This window comes from Chlorocebus sabaeus, chromosome 2 (assembly GCF_047675955.1).
Source record: "Chlorocebus sabaeus isolate Y175 chromosome 2, mChlSab1.0.hap1, whole genome shotgun sequence".
Classification (NCBI taxonomy): Eukaryota; Metazoa; Chordata; class Mammalia; order Primates; family Cercopithecidae; genus Chlorocebus; species Chlorocebus sabaeus.
In genome coordinates this window covers 99,882,197-99,902,906 of record NC_132905.1, presented here as the reverse complement: position 1 = coordinate 99,902,906, position 20,710 = coordinate 99,882,197, and the positions used below count along the sequence as shown (strand labels likewise).

Sequence of the window (20,710 nt, the reverse complement as noted above, 5' to 3'; positions counted from 1 at the left end):
CAGGGCCACCTATGGATCTGTTTCTCTTGTTTGTTTTTTCCCCCATACAGGCATATGGTCCTGTCTCTTGTCTTGCTGGGTCATTTTTGATTAAATTCTGGACATTGTGTATGAAATATTGTAGACACTCCGTTTAATGTTATCTTACTTTTTATAGGATTTAATGTCATTTTGGTGGACAGATGGTGTAGGGACAGTTCACCTTTTACCAATCACAGTTGGATGTAATTCAAATCTAAGTTTATGTCTTTGTGAATATGATATATCACCAGTTTTTCCCTAATCCTAGACCCTAACTTTCCAAGGGACCCAGCTGACAGTCTAAGGTATTTGCCAAGGGTCCTGTTCCTTTGAGGGCCCTGAATTCTAGGTGTTTTCTCCCTAGCACTGAGAAACTGGCAAAGACTATGCTTAGTTTGTTTTTCTTTCCAAAATAGGTTTATTCAGGTATATTTTACGTAACATAAAATTCACCCTGTTCAAGTATGAGTATGCAATTCAATAATTTTTGGTAAATTTACCAAATGGTATAATCATCATCATAAATCAGTTTTAGAAAGTTTTCATCACCCCAATAAGACTTCTCATGCTCATTTATGGTTAACACCCTTTCATACCCTCCACCCCAGGAAACCACTAATCTGTTTTCTGTCTATAGAGTGACCTTTTCTGGATGTTTCATGTAAATGGAATCATACAGTATGTGGTCTCTTGTGTCTGGCTTCTTTCATTTAGTATAATGTTTTTGAGGTTCATCTATGATAGAGCACATGTCAGTAGTTCATTCTTACCAAGGTACAGTATTTTTTCTGGAATAAATGCTTTTCAGGTTTGTTGCAATCCTTTGGTTAATCTGCAGAGCTCTGAAAAAGAAGATTTTGATAAAATTTCTAGTAATTTAATTGTTTTTAAGGAAAACTGGATTTGTGGAGGTTCTCACACCACCATTCCAGAAGTTCTGGCCTTATAATTAATTTTTGTTCATTGATCATGTGCCTTGTCAAATTCACTTATCGGTTCTTGCAGCTTTTAAAATAGATTCTGTAGAATTTTCTAAGCACAAAATAATATCCTCTGTGAATAAAGACAATATTACCTCATGATGTGGTCTGGCTCTGTGTCCCCCCCCAAATCTCATCTCGAATAGTAATCCGAACTGTAATCCCCACATGTTTGGGGAGGGATCTTGTGGGGGGTGATTAGATCATGGGGGTGGTTCCCCCATGCTGTTCTTGTGATAGTGAGTGAGTTCTCATGAGATCTGATGGTTTTATAAGGGGCTTTCCCCCTCTTCACTCTGCACTTCTCTCTCCCTGCCACCATGTGAAGAAGGACATGTTGGCTTCCCCTTCTGCCACGATTGTGAGTTTCCTGAGGCCTCCCCAACCATGTTAGACTGTGAGTCAATTAAGCATCTTTCCTTTATAAGTTACCCAGTCTTGGGCGGTTCTTTATAGCAGCATGAGAACAGACCAATACACCTCTTCTTTCCAATATGTACACCTTTATTTCTTTTTCTTGCCTTTATGCACTAGTTAAACCTCCAGTACAGTGTCAAATAGCAGTAGTGAGAATGGATGTTCTTAATGTAGTCCTGAATTTAGAGAGAAAGTCTACTGTCTTTCACATAAATATAGTATTAACTATAGGGTAGTTTTGGTGGTTGTTGGTGATGATGCTCTTTATTATGTTGAGAAAGTTAACTTCTTTTTTTTTAGTTTTTATTTTAGAGAAAGTTAACTTCAATTCCTAGTTTTCTTAGAGTATTTTCACAAACAGGTATTGCATTTTGTCAAATACACTTTCTGCATTTATTGAGGTGATCAAATTGTTTGTCACCTCTATTCTGCTATTATAGTAAATTATATTGTTTGATTAAAAAAATCTTAAGCCAAAATTGCATAAGCCCAGTTAGCTATGGTGTAGTATCCTTTGTATAAATTGGCAGTTTCAATTTGCTAATGCTTTGTTAAGGAATTTTGTGTTTATGTTCATTTGAGATGTTGGTCTGTGTTTTTCTTTTCTGTTTTCTTTTCCGGTTTGGATATCAGGATGATTTTGACCTCATCAAATAAATTTTGAAATGTCCCCTTCCCTTCTATATTCTGAAAGAGTTTATTCAGAATTGGGGTTACTTCTTTCTTAAATGTTTGATAGAATTCTCCAGTGAAGCCCTCTCACACAATTTTCTTAATAACTACAGGAATATTTTTGAGTTAATTTAGATAATTTATATATTTCAAGGAATCTGTTTATTTTATATAAGTTGTCTAAATTTATTGGCATAAAGTTGGTCATCATATTTCTTTATTGTCCTTTTAATGTCTGTCAGATTTGTAGTGATGTCTCCTATTTCATTTCTCATATTAATAATTTGTGACTTCACTCTTTCAAAAAATCAGTATAGGTAGAGTTGTATCAAATTTATTGATCTTTTCAGAGTCAGCTTTTTGTTGTGTTGATTTTCTCTATTGTTTGCCTGTTTTCTATTTCAGTGTTGTATGGCTGGGCCTGTCATTTTGTTTGGGATGATGACAAAGTTTGAAGGCCACCATTCAACCCAGGCCAGCCTGTCTGAGGAGAGCAGTGCCGCTGACTGGTCCATGATGACAGTGGTCTGGATGGTGGGGCAAAAGCACCCATGTGACCAGTCACAGGGGCAGGGCCCTGGAGTCACACTGTGCCCTGGCTGTGTCACTGCTCCTCCTCGGTCACAGGGGACTCTTCACCCCCCTGGGTCAGGCGAGCTGCCCATGAGGAACTTTCCCAAGGTCCCAGGGTTGGGACAGAGACAGCCGCAGGCAGGTTTCCCTGGCTCACTGTGGAGGCTGGCATGATGGTGTGAAAACCACATGCAGCCAAACACGAAGGCACCTAAATAAGTGTCCTCGATGGACACAAGAGGAGAGAAATCCTGTGATTGGTTTAAGAGAGGCTGGAAGGCTGGGCACAGTGGCTCAAGCCTGTAATCCCAGCACTTTGGGAGGCCGAGACGAGCGGATCACGAGGTCAGGAGATTGAGACCATCCTGGCTAACACAGTGAAACCCCATCTCTACTAAAAAATACAAAAAACTAGCTGGGCAAGGTGGCGGGTGCCTGTAGTCCCAGCTACTCGGGAGGCTGAGGCAGGAGAATGGTGTAAACCCGGGAGGCGGAGCTTGCAGTGAGCTGAGATCTGGCCACTGCACTCCAACCTGGGCGACAGAGCAAGACTCCGTCTCAAAAAAAAAAAAAGAGAGAGGCTGGAAATACATTTTAACAAAACCCAATATCTACCTCTAGTGAACCTTATTCTCACATTATTCGAATTGTACATTCACCCTGATGCCAGCATCAGCTTGATGGCAAAACCTGGGATGCATTCCGGATTGTTCCTCCTTTTCCGGCTCCCGGCCCACCCAGGGACCTGTCCTTCAGGGTGACCTGGGCTCCCTCCAGGACCTGGCCTCGGGTGCAGCCTCTGGGTTTGACCATTTGCAGTTCTCACCGAGACCCCAGACCCTCCCTGGCACCACTGCACTCACTGCCCGGGTCAGCCCCCGTCTGGCTGGCAGCCCCTCCCACAGCGCCCAGGACGGCAGGAGGGTTCAGACGGGAACCCGGGAGCAGATGGGTCTGCTGTGCTCACAGGAAGCCACCACAGTGCAGTGTCAGAGGGCGCTGACAGCAGCCACAGGGCTGGGTGTGGGGCGGTCACACTTCCTGGGACCATTTTCCAGTTTTAGAGGGGAGGGGACATCACAGAGTTCAGGACAGGGCCCTGGGTCCCCCCAGAGCTGCCCTAGCGGGGCTGGGACCACAGCTACCCTGGGGGAGTGGTTCAGACCCAGAGACTGGACGTCCAGCCTCAAAGTTGGGCTCTTGCTGCTTGGGTCTCCGCTGCCCCGTAAGTTGGCGGGGGTGGGGAGCAGCGCCCCAGCTCCACAGGCACCGGGAGCGGCTCGCAGCCCGTGCTGATGAGCGATGTGGATGACACATCCCCGGAAATTAGGAATGCCGCCTGGAAGGGACCCTAGCAGCCATCTGCGGTGGGGCGCCCATTCCACATCCTCAGGGTACAGGCCCTGCTCTCCCCAGCTTCTCCCCTGCAGGCCCAGGACATGGGCCTCGTCTGCGCCTCCCTCCACTCCTGCCTGCTCCGCTCCCTGAGATTGGGAGGAGTGGGGAGTGGTGGGGCTGTGTGCCCTGCTGAGTTTCTTTGGGGGCACTGGTCCTCCTGGCTCCTGGGCAGCCCCCTCCCCCAGTCTGAGGCAGTGATGCTGCCCTCCGGGCCCCTCCCACCCTGTGGGCTGAAGTCTTGGAAGACTCAGCAGCGACATCGGCTGCGGAGTAGCCTCTCTTCCCTTTGATGGAGCCGCTTTCAGGCAGGAAGAAAATTTTAAATTATCTGACAAATCAAGCCCTAAACAGAACCAGCTGCCTTGAGGATTAACAGCCTTGAGACCCGGAATAAATGTGCAGCCTGGGGAGCTCTGCAGCCCCGTGTGGAGGGCACGGCGCTGTGGGCGGCAGCCGCAGGGTGGCTGCCAGCGGGAAGCCACTTCAGGAGGGCCTAATTCCAGGGCCCACGGTAGTCGCGGGGGTGGGATTTTCTGGGGCTGGTTTAACCGAAATGCCACAGGGCCCTCTTGATTTCTCCCCACAGTCGGGACTCCCTGGAGGCTGCTGCCGGCCCTGCCCTAGGGTCTGAGACCTGGCCTTGGAGGGCCCTGTGGAGACTTCACCGGGCAAACCTCCTCTCCATGAGCAGATGCAGTCGAGGGTGAGACCAGCAACATGAGGTCCCCTCCTCGCTCAACCCACCCAGTTACCCAACTCACTTACTAGATCCCTGCAAGTGCAGATGTGGTGGCAGGCAGGGGAGGGCTGCTGCGTGTGGCCCAGGGTCTCCCAATAAGAAGACCTGGATGGTGACGATGGCCTTCCTGGAGGAGGGGGTCATTTCTTGGCGTTGCCAGGTCCTGAGTCCTCCTGAGCTTCTCTCCCCTGCAGTTGGTGTGGGCAGTCCCAGGCTTGGCACCCCAGGGACACAGAGGCCCAGAGTGAGAGGACCCTCCAGCCCACCTGGCTTCTCTAGCAAGGCCCAGCCCATGGGGTAGGTCGGGACTGGGAGGGTCTCCGGGGAGCAAGGGTCAGATGGGAAGAGAGGGCCAGTGGCTGCTGGTGGACCCTGATCAAGTGGGTGGGTCCCTGCCGGGAGGGGGCACAGCACCCCCAGTCCTGCTCACTCTAGGACTGACCACAGCCCCCTGGGGCCACACCACAATGACTGAGCAGCGATTGTCATTTTCCAAGCCGTGACTGAGGCAGGGTGAACGGCTGCCTGGGGTGGGTGGGTCGGGCTGTTGACCCTGAAAGCCGTCCTGACGGGAGCCCCGAGGTCGCATCTGCAGGACCCCTGCCCCCGCCTGGCCTGGCCTCGGGGCTGCTGCTCCCCCGTCCTAGTACTGCCCACAACAGACACGCACGGCAGCCTCAGGGACTGCAAAGCCACGTGTGTTTGAGGGGCGGCCTCCGGACCCTGGGCTCTGGGGCCCTGCACAGTGGACAGGGTCTGTGGAGGGGCTAGGGGAGCTGGCCACTCACCCCCTCTTTGCTGCCAGGCTCCTGTTGCCCCTACTCCCAGGCTGCCTTGGCCAACGGCGCTCAGCTGCTCAGAGCCTGGGAGAGACGGGGCGTGAAGGCCCCCATTCATCCTCTGCCCGACCTGAAGCAAGTCACTTGCTCCCTGGGTGCCTCAGTTTCCCCACCCATGAGATGGGCATGCATGTCTTGCAGGTTCCTCTGTGGGGTGTGAAGGTTCTCACTGTTCTGTGTTGGGGGCTGCTGAGAACAAGCAAATGGCCTGCTCCCTGGGAGCCGCCGGCACCTGCTTCTCAGCCCTGGAATCCTTAGCCCTCCAGTGGCTGCACCTGCTCTTCGGGTCCTGGAGGGCTGGGCAGAGTCCACGCGGCAACTGCTGCAGGGCCCCTGGGCTGCTCCCCTCTCCTGCTCCGCTGTGGAACAGGGGCTGCTGTTGGGAAGTTTCCATGGCTGTCGGGTGCGTCCGTGGGTGCCACAGCTGGTTCAGGCCTCCCTGCCATCTGGGGGAGTCAGCTGCCCTGGCCCAGGCCACCTGCCAGGGGGAGCACTGGGAGGCCCCAGCTGCAGAGACCCTGAGGCTCCCCCGTCCCTGCTCTGGGCCCATCCCTCCGTCCCTAGGGTTGGGGACCGGGGGGGGGTCTTCAGTGGGGCGTGGGGGAGGCTTCACCATCTGTCCCTGCCTCACTGCTAGGAGGATGCAGAGCCGTGCCCACCCCCCACGCCAGCTAAACGACCTCGGCCGTTCCTGTAAATGACACACTTTCCAGAGCCCGGGCCGTGGAGTCATATTCGTCACTCGGAGAAAATGTTCCGAAGGTGGCTGGGTCCGGGTGAATGTGTCACGGCACATTTATCAGGAAGGAATTTGGGCTGTTGGCGAGTGACTGGTAACGGTCAGACGTCCGTGTTTTCACAGAGCAGACCTCTGTGTCTGAGCTCGGGAGGAGGTCCTGGTGCACGGAGGAGAGCCGTGTGCTGGGCGGCTTCGAGTACCCTCCTTATCCTGTTGTCCCTGAGGCCTCTGGGGCTATGTGGCGTCTGCATTGGCTCACTTGGCCTCAGAAGCCGCATTCAGCATCCTCTCCTCGGTGGTGGGCAGGAGACTGGGTGGCCCGGGCCTGTACCCTGGCATCACTCCTGCTCTGTGACACCCCGTTTGCAGAGTAGTTGGGGTGCTCACCAGTTGACCTTAGGTGGGAGGTCACTGGGTGGACCTGGCCTCATGACAGGAGGCCTGTGGCACCTCGGTGGGGCCAGAAGGGAAGTCATAGGGTTGGAAGCACCTGGGGACTCCTGTGAGGAGCTGGGGGGCTGTTGCCGAGGGTGAGGGCTGAGCCTGGCCACAGTCCCCGGAAGACATAGTCCCAAAGCTGCCGGGAACCGAAAACGGATCGGCTGTCAGCTGAGTGAGCTTGGAGACGGCCATCCCCCCAGGCCTGGGACCAGGCCACAGTCGCTGCGTGAGACTGGCTGAGCCCCAGACTCCTGGCCCACAGGCTGGGCTGCAGTGGGAGCCGGTGAGGCCACGCGTCTGCTGCTTTTATCTGCATGTACAGCCCAGGTGCTCGGGGGCCTCCTGCCAGTGCCCCTCGTCGTCTCCCGTGCCTCGGCAGCTGCTCCACCCTGGGCCCTGCAGGTGTAGCTGCTGTTTATGACCCACGGGGCTGCACCTGGGACCTCACCCAGTCTAGGCTGGCGTCTCCTGACACTCACTGAATGTGCTTCTCCATCCCCGCGAGACGCTCACGGCGACTTCCTGGTCATCTCCCTGGACCTGCTTCCGGGGAGGAGGAGGGGACGTGAGGAGGAGAGTGGGGGGCACCACGCTGACGGGACAAGTCTGGGAGCAGCGCATCACGCCATCGGGGGCTCGCCCATGTGGCCCACCCCTTGGCACCCCCCAGGGAACCCCCACAGCACCCCCGGGGCACCCACAAGGCACCTCTGTGGCACACCCCCTCGAGCCCGCAGAGCAGGGGCTGCGTCTCCCTGGGAGTGAGGGAGTTGTGCGGCTGCGGCTGCCTCTGCAGACGTCTGCTCTCTGTTGCACTTTCCCAAAGCAGAGTCCCCAGTAAGGGTCTCCGGACCGAGTGTTGGCAGCCCTGAGTGGTCACTGCAGCATGCTGTGAACCTGTGTCCTGGGTGGCTGCAAGGGGCTGGTGAGAGCACGCTGTGTGTGCATGTGTATGTGTGTACGTGCGCATGTGTATGTATGTGTGCATGTGTATGTATGTGTGTGTTTTGTGTGTGCACTTGTGTGCGTATGTGTGTCCGCATGCATGTATGAGTACACATATATGTGTATGTGTGTGCATGTGTGTGTGCATGTGTATGTGTGTCTACACGTGTGTGCGTGTGTAGCCTGGTGCTGTTGGCTATGTGCGTGGGAATAGAACCTTCCAGGGCTGGATGAGCTCAGCAGTGTGGCCGACATGTCAGTGGGACACAGCGGGGCTCACAGGAAGCTAGCCCCTTGTTAAAACTCCGAAGAGGGCCTGCGTGAGCTGGGGCAGTGCTGGCTTCCTCTGAGTCACATGCATCTGTTTCCAATTATGAGCCTGGCCGCCAGCGACAGCATGTGCGGGGGTGAGTGTCTGAGCAGCGAGCACATCGCTTTGTGGATTCCTCAGACCCCCAGTCCATGCTGGACCAGGAGGGAGCCAGGAGCAGGGAGGCCGGTGACCTGGCTGGGATCCCAAAGTCTGATAGCAGCTTTGGGGCTTTGACTCCACATCTGGGACCACGTGGCCTGAATCCTTGGGTTTAGTTGATAAGTTGCAGCTCAGTGGGCCTGGGGTCCCTGCTGCAAGCCCAGGGTACTTGTGAAGGATTCTTGGGGCCACTGAGACCTGGTGAAATGGTTTCTCTTCTCCAATCCAAAGTGACAAAGTAGACACATTTTATCCATTTCTCTTTGTGAAGAGAGAATTTTATTACGTAACATCTGACTTACAGTCAATGCTCCAGGAACCAGGACATCCTGTGTCCTGTAGCTCTGTGGGATTAGGTGTCCCTAATCTAATGCCTGGTGTCCCTGTAAGAAGAGGCGATGATACAGACACAGGGAAACACACACAGAAGCTGAGAGTATTTTTTTTATTTTAAGTTCCAGGGTACGGTGCAGGACGTGCAGGCTTGTTACACAAGTGCACGTGTGCCACGGTGGTTTGCGACATCTTTCAACCCATCACCTGGGTATGAAGCTCAGCGCACATTAGCGCTTTTCCTAAGGCTCTCCCTCCCCCAACTCCACACCCTGGCAGGCCCCAGTGCGTGTTGTTCCCCTCCCTGTGTTCATGTGGTCTCATCGTTCAGCTCCCACTTACAAGTGAGAACATGCAGTGTTTGGTGTTCTGTTCCTGCGTTGGTTTGCTGAGGATAACAGCTTCCAGCTCTGTCCATGTCCCTGCAAAGGACGTGATCTCATTCCTTTTTATGGCTGCATAGTATTCCATGGTGTATATGTACCACATTTTCTTTATCCACTCTATGTTGGATGGGCATTTGGGTTGATTCCATGTCTTTGCTATTGTGAACAATGCTGCAATGAACATACACATGCGTGTATCTTTATAATAGAATGATTTATACTTCTTGGGGCATATACCCCGTAATGGGATTGCTGGGTCAAATGGTACTTCTGGTTCTAGATCTTTGAGGAATCGCCACACTGTCTTCCACAATGGTTGAACTAATTTACATTCTCACCAACAGTGTAAAAGCTTCCGTTTCTCCACAGCCTCGTCAGCATCTATTGTTTCTTGACTTATTAATAATCTCCATTCTGACTGGTGTGAGATGGTATCTCATCGTGGTTTTGATTTGCATTTCTCCAATGACCAGTGATGTTGAGCTTTTTTAAATATGTTTGTTGTCTTCTTTTGAGAAGTGTCTGTTCTTGTCCTTTGCCTGCATTTTGATGGACTTGTTTGCTTTTTACTTGTAATTTGTTTAAGTTCCTCGTAGATTCTGGATATTAGACCTTTGCCAGATGGATAGATGGCAAAAATGTTCTCCATTCTGTAGGTTGACTATTTCTTTTCCTGTGCAGCTCTTTAGTTTAGTTAGATCCCATTTAATCAATTTTTGCTTTTGTTGCAATTGGTTTTGGTGACTGCATCATGAAATCTTTGCCTGTGCCTATGTCCTGAATGGTATTGCCTAGATTTTCTTCTAGGGTTTTTATAGTTTTGCGTTTTACATTTAAGTCTTTAATTTATCTTGAGTTAATTTTTGTATAAGGTGTAAGGAAGGGACCCAGTATCAATTTTCTGCATATGGCTAGCCAGTTTTCCCGGTACCATTTATTAAATAGGAAATCCTTTCCCCATTGCTGCTTTCGTCAGGTTTGTCAAAGATCAGATGGTTGTAGATGTGTAGTCTTATTTCTAAGTTCTCAATTCTGTTCCATTGGTCTGTGTGTCTGTTTTTTTTTTTTTTTTTTTTTTTTTTTAACATTATCATGCTCTTTTTGTTACCATAGCCTTGTAGCATAGTTTGAAGCCCAGTAGTGTCATGCCTCCAGCTTTGTTCTTTTTGTTTAAATTGTCTTGGCTATATGAACCCTTTTTTGGTTCCATACGAATTGTAGAATAGTTTCATCTAATTCTGTGAAGAATGCCAATGGTAGTTTAATGGGAATAACATTGAGTCTACATTACTTGCCATTTTCATGATATTGATTCTTCCTATCCATGAGCGTGGAATGTTTTTCCATTTGTTTGTGTCCTCTTTGATTTCCTTGAGCAGTGGTTTGTAGTTCCCCTTGAAGAGGTCCTTCGCTTCCCGTGTTAGCTGGATTCCTAGGTATTTTATTCTCTTTGTAGCAGTTGTGAGTGGGAGTTCACTTATGATTTCGCTCTCTGCTTGTCTGTTGTTAGTATATAGGAATGCTTGTGATTTCTGCATATTGATGTATCCTGAGACTTTGCTAAAGTTGCTTATCAGCTTAAGAAACTTTTGGACTGAGATGATGGGGTTTTCTAGATATAAGATCGTGTCATCTGTGAGCAAAGACAATTTGACTTCCTCTTTTCCTACTTGAATACCTTTCTTTCTTTCTCTTCCTGCCCTGCACCTCTGAGCTCTGTGGGGTTGAAGGTCTTGTCCTCAGGGTCCCCTTGGACCCAGTGTCCTATCTGCCGGCACGCTGGACTCCTTATGTCCCAAGACTAGCAGGTAAGAAGGAAGTCACTGTCTTGGCAGCAGGCATTGGCCGGGGGCACGCGTGTGAAACCCAGGTGTCTCGCCTGGTGCCCTGTGCCGCCTTGTACTGGCCGCAGGAGGTCTTGAGCCACACCCCAGGGGAGTCATTGAGACTTGCCCGGGTGACAGCTGCTGCGGGTGGGGGGATTCGGAATGGAGGGAGGGACGGGCATCAGTTGTGGCCCTGAGACCCCTGGCAGGAGGAGAGGCCGGTGAGAGCCTCGGAGTGGCTCTGGTCAATGCCCAGGGGAGCAAGGAGACAGCCGGGAGTGCGGTGCACAGGGAGTGGAATGATGGGCAGCTCCCGGCTCCTCCACCTCGGTGGGCCTGGCCGCGCTCCCAGCTCTGTTCCTGGGGCACACAGGACCCCATGCAGTGCTGACCTGGGCTCAAGAACCCCGTCGGCCTGTCCGAGCTCCCCTACCCGAGCTGGAGTTCCAGGCCCCACTCCCATCGAACTCTCTGCTTCCCCGGCTCCCTTCCCCTTCCTCCCCAGATGCCTCCACATCCAGGCCCGTCCAGCCTCTGCCTCCGGAAGGGCCTGAGCTGGCACCTCTTGTCTTTTTCCTTCTGAGGGGCAGCATTTAAAAATGAATTCCAGTGATTTTCTTCACTCAGTGTTTTTGAGGGAGGTCTCTGCCCGAGTGCCTCGTTCTTAGGGTCATGCTGGAACTGAGAGGGGCCTGTCAGGGACTGAAGGACGTTCCCAGCGGAGCTCCTTCTCAGCCAGATGAAGGGAGAGACTGACCCCAAGTTTGTGTCGGGTTACGCTCCAGCCTGCGGTGGGGAGGCCTCGTGGGTTACGATCCAGCATGCAGGGTGGGAGCTGAGAGCCTGCACAGGAACAGAGACTCTGTGGCTGGACATCCTGGAGCCTCCAGCTGTGGCCGTGGCCCCAGCGACCCACCTCCACAGAGACAGGCATCGGGGTCTATGGCCCAACAGTCCCAGGCCCGCCCTCCCTCTGGCCCTGTGTCCTGGGCCTGGGTCCCTTGCAGAAGGGGAGCCAGACAGCCCCCAGCTGCTCCTGCTGGCTTCTCACTTCCACAAAGGCCGGGCAGCTTCTGGGCGGCAGCTCAGCCTCTCCCCTGGCTCCCAGCCTGCACGCATTTTTAAAGAGGGTGGGGAATTTCCAGCCTAGATGCGTTTCTAAAGGGCTCCTGGATGGGGGAGTTAGAAGTTGCTTTTCCAGCCATGGCCAGCATTGGTGCAGCCACGTAGCTGGGAGCCACGGCTATGCTTGCAAAGCCTCGTGGACACCTGGAGATTTTAATAATTGTTTCCTATTTTTGTTTCCTTTGGGTATAAGAATAAGGACCTAAATACTAAATTGTGTTTGCCGAGAGGCCAAAGCGACAGATATTCTCCCCCTGCAGAACACCGCAGACCCCCGAGCCACGTGCTGCGGCCTGCACTGTGCACTGGCTTGTCTCCGGATCGCCTCGTCGGAGAGCAGGGCTCCCGAGGTCTCTGGGCAACACCAGGCCTCCTTCCCCCAGCCCCCAGTGCAGTGCTTTGCTCTCAGTACGTGCTGAACAACCGTTTGGTGAATTAATGAAGGGCGGGGAACTTGGCTGATACACACTGTATGTGTTAGGAAAATTTGTGTTGTCACAGTATATATTTGGGATTCAAAACTGGGTGGAAACATGGAATTCTTTGTTTAGAACAAAAATAGAACAAGTCAGCAGGAACGGAACTGGAGAAGCGGCCGCCCTCGGTCACGGAGGCCTCCGGCCGCACAGGCACAGCCGTTCTCAGGGGCTGCAAGATGGGAAAGTCGGGCGGGAGGCGGTGCAGGAATGAGGGTTCCCGGTTCTGGTTCTGCCACCCATCCACTGTGTGGCCTTCTCTTTGCCCCTGGAGTCCTAATTTTGCAATGAGAAGGCTGGAATAAAGGCTTTCCAGCAACACAATCTGTGACTTCTAGAGACAGGGATCTTCAGCCTGGTGTGGAAGCAGGGCTGTTTCTTGTTTGTTTCATTTCCTGCCAGAGAGGTCTAGGGAGAAGCCTCTTCTTCTGCGGGCGGAGGCAGCAGCCCCAGTTCCTTCTCCCGGGGGCCCTGGAAGAGGCGTTTCCCACCCAGCTCCGTGGCAGGGCAGGGGTGTGTCCTGAGCGGGACAGGAGGGGTTAACGGAGAGTGAGCCTGGTGCCCGGACCTCTGGAGTCCAAGCCCTAGGTGTCTGCTGGAAAAATGTAGCAGGGAGCCAGGTGACACAGCTGTGAGTGTTTGTTTTTGGGGTTACCAGAGAAACGAGAGGGAATGTAAAAAAATAAAGTTTCCACAAAAATCCAAACTGACTTCCAAAGCATCTGAGTGCATGGAAGCGACACACTCGGCCGCGCCCCAGTCCCAGCGCGCTCTATTTTGCTGGCGGCCCCTCCAGCCCACGCCCAGTGTCCACAGGAAGGAGAGGAGCTGGCTTTTCCATGGGGAAAGGAGCCAGGAGTGGTGGCTCCACATGGAGCAACGGCCAGGGCCAGTGACACATTGCGCAGGCTGTTCGCTCTGAACCACCACCAGCCACAGGGAGACACCGCTGCATTCTAGGTGGTTATGAGTGGGAGGGAAGGTCCCATCAGCACATTGAGCACCAGCAATCGGGCGGAAAGGTGGAGGCTGTGAACTTAAGGAGAAGGCCCACAGCCAGATGCAACCTCCAGTTCATCCCGCAGCACCCACGTCGAGGGTGGAGGAGGTGTAGGCACTGCCAGCGTGCTCCCAAGCAGTGGGATGAGGCCGTCTCCCCTCAACCAGGCCCAGAGAAAGGGGCGCCACACACAGGGCCAGGCAAGCGCGACACGGGTGGGACCCTGTCCTGCTACTGGCCGGTCACCGGGCAGTCCTTGGCTCTTGCCTCCCTATAAAGCAGATGGATACCCCTTCTGGGCCTCGGCATGTTTATTCCATCTCTCGAGCACCCCCCAGTGCCATCCTCCATGCCTCCCAAGGGAGTGGAGTACCCTCAGATGACAGGCGTCAGGCACCCACCATGGGAGACCGGAACAGGCCTCTCTCTCTCTCCTCCTTCCTCCCTCCCTCCCTCCTTTCCTCTCTTCCTCCTTTCCTTCCTCCCCTCCCTTCCCTTCCCTTCCTTTCCCTTCCCTTCCCTTCCCTCCCCTTCCTTTCCCTTCCCTCCCTCCTTCCCTCCCTCTCTCCTTCCCTCCCTCTCTCCTTCCCTATCTCCCTCCTTCCCTCCCTTCCTTCCTTCTTTCTTCCCTCCCTTCCTTCCTTCTTTCCTTCTTTCCTCCTTCCTTCCTTTCTTCTTTCCTTCCTTCCCCCCTTCCTTCTTCCCTCCCTCCCTCCTTCCTCCCTCCCTTACTCTCTTCCTCCTTTCCTGTGTTCCTCCCTTCCTTCCTTCCTCCCCTCCCCTCCCTCCCTCCCTCCCTCCCTTCCTTCCCTCCCTCCCTCCTTTCTCCCTCCCTTCCTTCCTCTCTTCCTCTTTTGCTGTCTTCCTCCCTCCCTTCTTTCCTCCCTCCCTCCCTCCCTCCCTCCCTCCCTGCTTCTTCCTTCTCTCCCTTCCTCTCTTTCTCCTTTCCTGTCTTCCTCTCTTCCTTCCTCCCTTCTTTCCTCCCTCCCTCCCTCCCTTCCTTCCTCCCTCCCTGCTTCCTCCTTCCCTCCCTTCCTCTCTACCTCCTTTCCTGTCTTCTTCCCTTCCTTCCTTCCTCCCTCCCCTCCCTCCCTTCCTCACTTCCTTCCTTCCTAATTGAGATAAAATTCAGGATCCATCATTTTAACCTTTTTAAAAGTGTACAGTTCAGCCACATTTAGTACTTTGACAGTGTTGTGCACCCCCACCTCGATCCAGTTCCAGAACATTTCATTTCCCCAAGAGGAAACCTGGTCCTCATGAAGCAGGTGGCCCCCTGCCCATTCCTCATTCCTCCAGCCCCTGGCACCCCCAGCCTACCTTCTGTCTCTATGGATCTGCCTATTCCGAACAAGTCGTATAGATGAATCCTACAACAGGAACCTATTGTGTCTGGATTCCTTCGCTCAGCAGAACTCGTCTCGGGTTCGTCCATGCTGTAGCATGCCTGCGTTAGGACTTCACGTTTTTCACGTCTGAATGATACTCCGTTGCGTGGACAGACTCCATTCATCCACTGGGGACGCGTGGATCGCTCCCATCTTTTAGCTATTGTAAAAACGCTGCTGGCCCCCCTTTCTCTCGAGACCCATGAAATCGGCATGAGTAGAGGGAGCAGAGATGGTGGGCGTGACTACTGCACAGGCGCTGATCCTGGACGGGCTCCGGGTAGGGCTGGCAGGGCCCTCAGCATCCACCGGAGTTTCCACAACCAGCGAGTGGAACCCACACCCCAGATGCTGTTGGGCTTTCCAGGGCCTCTGGTGCCAGGTCCCTGTGACTTCCGGCAGGGCAGAGCTCCCTCCTGCTGGGTGCAGGTGACTGGGACAGGTACCGAACTTCTGGCCTCTGTGCGTGGGGAGGTTCTGGCTTCCCCTTCAGGTGACTGGTCCAGGCTGCCTAGCTCTTTTTGAGCGTATTTGGGGTCAGAGGACCTCTGTGGGGCTGTGGGCACATGCGGGCTTCCAGGGTGGGTCATGGGTGCTGTTAAATTAAGTTTGGCCTGAAGCTGCCCCCATATGTAGTGAACTGCAACCTACCGCAGGATGTAAACAAGTTGCAACCTAACTAAATGTGTTCAAGTGGTCCCTGACACTGGTTTGATTTATGATTTTTTTGGTTTTTCAGTGGGTTTATTGGGGCATTAAATGCATTTTTTGACTCATGATTTTTTTCTACTTATGATGCATTTATTGGGCCATAACCTGATTGTAAGTTGAGGGGCCTCTGGTATTCTTTCAACAAGTAGCTGAGTTTCAGCCAGTCACAGCAGCCAAGCTTCAGCCAATCACAGGCTGCCAACAGATCAGACCACACCCACATGAGGCAGACGTCCGGCTGTAGCCAATCAGGCTGTTTCTGTGCCTCACTTCTGGGTTCTGTCTGTAAGAGCTGCCTGCCATGTTTCTGGGTGGGACTTGCTGAACCTCTAGAGGTTCTGGGTGCTGCCTGATTTGTGAATTATTGTTTACTCAAGTAAACTGCTAAATTTAACTTGTCTAAAGATTGTTTTAAACGGTGCTTGAGATCTGCAGTTTAGTAGGTGGGAATAGGCCTAGGTCCTTCTTTTCCTGAGTTTCAGGCCAGACCCCTGGCCACACTGCTCTGTAGTCTGGGAGCTAGATGACCATGCGTGGTGGAGGCAGAGTGGCCAGGGTCAGGGTTTGTTGCTGGGGCTTACTATAGCCCATAACTGATGAGCAGTGAGGCGGCCATGGAAGACGCAGCAAATGAGAAAATCCTGTGAAAGGCAGTGTCCACCAGGGCTAGACACCTGTGGTCATGCAGCCTGTCTGTCCAACCTGCCCTGTGCAGAATAAGTCAGAAAACAGCCTGAAGAAGGTTCCTAGTGAAATCTCCAGGGTCTTAAGGGTTGAGCCTTAAAGAGTTAGATTCTTTATCCCAAGATTTAGAACAATTCCAAGTGCTTGTGTGTTCCTCTGTGTTCTCACAACTTAATGAGAAACAAATATCACAAACAAACCAATGAGTGATTCATATGACCAAATGTTGGCTCCACTTAGCTGTCTTTTCTTCAAATGTACGTTTTCTTCTTTTGTAGACAGTGCTCGAAGGGGATGGGCGAAGACGAAACTGAGGGAGGACAACAGGGGATGGTGCTCGCTGCCTTCAGCAGAGCTTGGTGCAGCTTGACCTCGTAAATGTTTCTGGCCAGACAAGAGGCACTTGCTCTTCTCAGCTTCCCGCAGAGCTGAACATTTGATTTCACCCTTTAATGCATCTTTCTGGAAACCCAGAACTTGAGTCTGTGCTCCATACACGGAAGCAACACTATAGCTGGGAGTTAGGGAAATTTGTCTAATTTGGAGAAAATCTAAGAACGCCCAAATTGGGGTTGCGTATGGGGCCTAACATGGTATGGGAAGGGGAAAAGTGGGGTGGAGATGAGACGTCTCCACCTAGGAAGCAGACGCCCCCCTGCCCATTCCTCGTCTATACTGACAGCAGTTGGACGGCTCATGGCAGAGGGTGACCCAAGCACAGCTCTGAGATGGAGCCCGGAGACTCTGGGATTATGATGGACAGCTTAAGGCAGAGGGTGTCCCAAGCTCAGCTCTGAGATGTAGCCCAGGGCTCTGGATTTATGATGGCACCAGGACAGATCCAAGTCAGGAAGGACGAAAGTGTTTCCTGCTGAGTTCTTCCTCCCCCTGCACAGACCAAACCAATTCTCCAAGACCATGGCTTTGCAATAAAGAGTTTAATTAACATGGGGCTGGCTACACCACTTGGGAGAGAGAGTCACTACTCAGATCAATCTCCCTGAAAATTTAGAGGCTAGGGATTTTCAACAATAGTTTGGTGAGCAGGGGGCTGGGGAATGGGTGCTGTTGATTGGCTGGGGATGCAGTCTTAGGGATGGAAAAGGGTCCTTGTGCACTGAGTCTGCTTCCGGGTGGGGGCTGCAGAAGCAGTTGAGCCCGGAGTCACGGGTCAGAGCGGGGCAGTCATCAGAAACGCAGAAGTCTGTAAAGACGTCTCAAAAGGCCAATCTCAGGTTCTACAACAGTGATGTGACCCACAGGAGTAACTGGAGACATTGCAAATCTTATGACCTCTGGCATAATGGCTGGTCATCGTTTTTGCCTACATCTTAGCAAAATTCGGGTGCCTCTCATCCTCTTAACCTGGTGGTCTTTCATTAGGTTTACAAAGGTGGTTTAGTTTTGGAAGAGGGGTATTATCATTTAAACTATAAACTAATTTCTCCCAAGTTAGCTTGCCAAGCCCAGGAATGACCAGGGGCAGTTTGGAGGTTAAAAGTAAGATAGAGTTGGTTAGATCTCTTTCACTGTATACTTTCCCCACTGTTATAATTTTTGCAGAGGTTTCAGAAAGGATTGCCATAAAGGTCAGAGCATGAAGAGATGATCTCTCCCTGGAGTACCGGAGCTCAGGAGTCGGAAACACGGCCAGTGCTGGAGCTTCCCTGTCAAAGGAACCCTTGCCATTCCCCAAGGACGGAGCATGAGGTTCCCGCCTATCATTTCTCTTATGTTCTTCCCCACATCTGAAATGTGCCCCAACCATCGCCATCTGTTTCCAACTCAACCATCTTTCTAGAGCTGGAAAGTACTCTTGCATAACTGTTTCCAATACCATCCAAATTTATGCGGCCTCTTGCCTACTTTGACATAATGAACAGGGTCTGGCAAACAGATTCAGAAAAGCTTAGTAAACGTTTATTTCAAATCGATTTCCGTTGCGTTGACTTTCTTAAGTATTCCCACTGGGATGGGCCACCCCATCCTTCTTGAGTCAGAAGCACAGACGTTCCACTGGAAATCCCCAGAGGACCCAGGCAGCCGAGGGAGGCGGGGGCTGAACCTTTCCCGCATGACTCACTGTGGTCACCCTGTGACCCACTTCCACTGTGAGTTTTGGCTGAATGGATTCTCATGATCCTTGTTTCACCATGGTCACCACCTCACTGGAAAAGCAAGGCTGAAGGAAGCCAGTCAGAGCCAAACTCCAAGCTGCAGAATGACACTCCGGAGAGGGGACAAGAGGAACCGGGGGAAGGGACGGCCCCTCCATGCTGTGGCGTGACCTGGGCTGTTTTTCTCCTTCAAACCACAATCCTTCCCTAGCTGTAGAATTGCAGGTCCCATGACGAATGGGGACAGAGAGTCAGGGTGGGGAAGGGTGGCCTGCCCAGGGCCACTGAGGCTGTGGCTCGGGAGTGGGTCCACAGCCCTCCACCCTCGGAGCCCCGTGACTGGCACATCAGGAAAAGTGAGGCATGGGCTCTCTCAGAAGAACTTCTAAAAATGAGCTCTTCAATATGACTTACTAACTTTTTAATAAAGTTAGTAACCCTTTAACCTTTAGAAAGTTTTGGATGCAGCTGCTTTGGTGGCCTCTGTGACTGTTGCACCCTGGTGTGTGGTATCTCCTTGTGCTTGCTAAAGGCAGGTGGGGCTGGTGAACCTGACTTTCAGTCCAGGATCAAGAAGCAATCCCTTAAATTAGAAAGACAAAACATCCCATGACTTGTACAAAACTCAAAGTATGAAACGTACAACTCTACTAAGCAAACATTATGAAAACCACGACACTCTGGATTTTTGTTGTTGTTGTTTTAACAACTCCATGTGAGAAAAAGAACAATGAGGAGCATGAAACAACCATGTGACCTGTCCACAGAGAGACTGAGGGACGGGCTCAGGGGAATGTCCACGTCCACATGACCTGTCCACACAGACACTGAGGGATGGGCTCAGGGGAATGTCCACGTCCACACGACCTGTCCACAGAGAGACTGAGGGATGGGCTCAGGGGAACGTCCACGTCCACACGACCTGTCCACAGAGAGACTGAAGGATGGGCTCAGGGGAACGTCCACGTCCACACGACCTGTCCACAGAGAGACTGAGGGATGGGCTCAGGGGAACGTCCACGTCCACACGACCTGGCCACAGAGAGACTGAGGGACGGGCTCAGGGGAACGTCCACGTCCACACGACCTGGCCACAGAGAGACTGAGGGACGGGCTCAGGGGAACGTCCACGTCCACACGACCTGTCCACAGAGAGACTGAGGGACGGGCTCAGGGGAACGTCCACGTCCACACAACCTGTCCACAGAGAGACTGAGGGACGGGCTCAGGCGAACGTCCACGTCCACACAACCTGTCCACAGAGAGACTGAGGGATGGGCTCAGGGGAACATCCACGTCCACACAACCTGTCCACAGAGAGACTGAGGGATGGGCTCAGGCGAAAGTCCACGTCCACACAACCTGGCCACAGAGAGACTGAGGGATGGGCTCAGGGGAATGTCCACATCCACACGGCCTGTCCACAGAGAGACTGAGGGACAGGCTCAGGGGAATGTCCACATCCACACGGCCTGTCCACAGAGAGACTGAGGGATGGGCTCAGGGGAATGTCCACGTCCACACGACCTGTCCACAGAGACACTCAGGAATGGACTCAGGGGAATGTCCACGTCCACACGACCTGTCCACAGAGACACTCAGGAATGGACTCAGGGGAATGTCCACATCCACACGACCTGTCCACAGAGAGACTGAGGGATGGGCTCAGGTGAACGTCCATGTTCACACGAGCTGTCCACAAAGACACTGAGGGATGTGCTTAGGCAAACATCCATGACCACACGACCCATCCAACATCCGTGACCACACGACCTGTCCACAGAGAGATTGAGGGATGGACTCAGGCAAACGTTCATGTCCATACAACCTGTCCACACAGACACTGTGGGATGGACTCAGGCAAGTGTCCATATCCACATTACCTGTCCACAGAGAGACTGAGGGATGGACTCAGGGGAATGTCCACGTCCACATGACCTGTCCACACACACACACACACACACACTGAGGGATGGGCTTAGGCGAGTGTCCATGTCTACACGACCTGTCCCCACACACACTGATGGACAGGCCCAGGCGAGTCTCCATGTCTACACCACCTGTCCATATAGACACTGAGCAATGGGCTCAGGTGGGCATTCATGTCTACACAGCCTGTCAACAGAGCCACTGAAGAATGGGGCTCGGGGAAGCGTTTATGTCCTGGTGTCATTACTTGTAACCTTGGGTTATTTAAAACTTGGACATGGACAAGTAGGAAAGAGATGGGGCCATTCAGCATCACACTGGGGTATGGTATGCCAGCTTCTTGTCATGTTAGTGCTGTGGACCTGTGGACCTGTGGACCTGTGGACTGGAGGACCGGTGAGCCTGTGAATGTGTGGACCTACGGACCTGTGGGCCTCTGAACCTGTGGACCACTTTACCTGTGGACCTGTTTACTTGTGGACCTGTGAATCTATGAACT

The 20,710-nt window shown here is 52.5% G+C and overlaps 1 long non-coding RNA gene across 1 annotated transcript; it reads left to right on the top strand.

The window, feature by feature from the left end:
* Positions 1-10,110: 10,110 nt before the first annotated feature.
* Positions 10,111-18,099, top strand: LOC140710136 (uncharacterized). Its single transcript, XR_012091048.1, has 2 exons — positions 10,111-10,763; positions 17,729-18,099. It is a non-coding gene; the product is annotated as an uncharacterized lncRNA (long non-coding RNA).
* Positions 18,100-20,710: the final 2,611 nt, after the last annotated feature.